This window comes from Austrofundulus limnaeus, unplaced genomic scaffold, assembly GCF_001266775.1.
Source record: "Austrofundulus limnaeus strain Quisiro unplaced genomic scaffold, Austrofundulus_limnaeus-1.0 Scaffold33, whole genome shotgun sequence".
In the NCBI taxonomy this organism is placed as follows: Eukaryota; Metazoa; Chordata; class Actinopteri; order Cyprinodontiformes; family Rivulidae; genus Austrofundulus; species Austrofundulus limnaeus.
Window position 1 is genome coordinate 1,852,712 of NW_013952435.1, and position 1,766 is coordinate 1,854,477.

Consider the following 1,766-nt stretch of genomic DNA (forward strand, 5'->3'; position numbering starts at 1 on the left):
GAGTACATACTGTGAAGAACCCAGAGAGGGTTGTTTGATTGTGCTTTCTGGAAAACAATAATTTTTACATATAGGCACTCCTGCAACAGTCACACTTTTTCTGTTACAAACTGACTCCGGCCCCCCACCAGAGAAGGGAAAAGTTATGTGGCCCTTACAGGAAAAAGTTTGGGGACCCCTGGTTTATAAGGTATACTGCTAATTATGCCTTCTAATTTACAGTAGAGAAAAAAAAACATATTTTTTTCACCTCCATTTCTACATATAGAGAGGTTTTAAAGAAAAAACTTACGCTCAAGTGCCATATATATATACATTTGTATATAAATTCAACTGGTAAAAGAAGAGTAATGTACAACCTTCACTGTATTGACAAGCTGTTAGAAAGTTGGGATCAGAACTCTGAGTAGGGCAGTCAAGTTGGATGTCCATTCTGATCATAARCTGTGGGAGCGAAATTATCAACCTCTCACATTAACATGTTGGTGTTAGCTATATGCTGTCACCATGACTAAAAACACAACACTTTGAAAACAAGATAACATGAAATAAATGGGGACTGAGGACGTTTCTTATGTGCTTTCGCGCTCAAGTGTTAGCTTGTTGAGGTGGATAAAAGGTATGGAAGCCATGAATTGTTCTGAATTACAATAAATTGTGTTAAATGTAACATACATACTTGTTAGGTAAATCAAGGAAACAGTCAAAAATGTTCAAATGCTGGACAAACATAGATATAAAATGTTATATAGAAGCTTCTTACTTTGAATTCCTTGCAGTAGACAGGCTGTACCAAGCCTGTGCCGATTTCAACTTTCATGTGCAGCAATTCCTGGGGCGGAAGTGTACGACGAATAAAACCAAGGAGTTCCCATTGAGTAGAATTTATTGATTATTCAACATTGTTGAGCTTACTGATAAAAATTAATTAAATCCTACTCAGTAATTTTGAGCTGAAATTGTTTAATAAAAAATAAGTAAAACGCAATTGACAAATAATTAAAATTCATTTGAATCAACTTAATAATATACAAAACTACACACAATCATTATTTTTATGAACAAACTACAAATATTTATGTTGTAAATGTTAATTTAGCCCAGTCACACTTTTCTGAGAGTACTGACCTGTCTGTGATAACAGGTTGGTAGTCACCTCTTTCCTCTAACACAGCACCAKCTTTGTCTGAAATCAGAAAATTAACATTTTTAACATGTTTGAGTTCATTTTAAATTATTCTATTTGTCCTTTTGATTAAATTTAGTCTTTTTTCTCTTGTCCTAACATGCAAACTATTAATAAATATCAACATTTTTTGTAGTTCTTCAACATCAGAATGTAGTTTTAACTAGTTTTATAAGAATTCATGTGTAGTATTTATGTAAGGAGTGGAGTTTATTTCAAATTTCATGCGTGTTTGTGACATAGTATGTGTTATTTAGTAAGAAAAGACGGAAATGGCTCTTTAGAATGTAAAGGTTGCAGGCTCCTGATCAAGATTAAAATGTTTTTGTCAAAAACATTTTCAGTACAAAAAGTTTCAACAGAAATGGACAATCAGTTTTATTCTAACAGCAAAGACACCAGCTAATCAGATAACTGTTAGAGAAAAATTCCGATATTTGTATCATTGAAGGGATAACGTGACCTTAGAATATGACGTGTCATCAAATATGTGATTTTTATTAGTTGGAGCCTTACCAGGAATTAATAGTTTGGACATTTAAACTTCTAAATTATATTTTCTGACAACATAATTTAATTT

At 32.6% G+C, this 1,766-nt stretch overlaps 1 long non-coding RNA gene across 1 annotated transcript in view; it reads right to left on the minus strand.

The window, feature by feature from the left end:
• LOC106515909 (uncharacterized) overlaps positions 1–1,212 on the minus strand; it is a 2,368-nt gene extending 1,156 nt beyond the window's left edge. Inside the window, exons 1-2 of the long non-coding RNA XR_001310051.1 lie at positions 1,129–1,212; positions 764–832 (exon numbers count right to left, since the gene is read on the minus strand). This is a non-coding gene — a long non-coding RNA (uncharacterized LOC106515909). The remainder of the gene's footprint in view (positions 1–763; positions 833–1,128) is intronic.
• Positions 1,213–1,766: the final 554 nt, after the last annotated feature.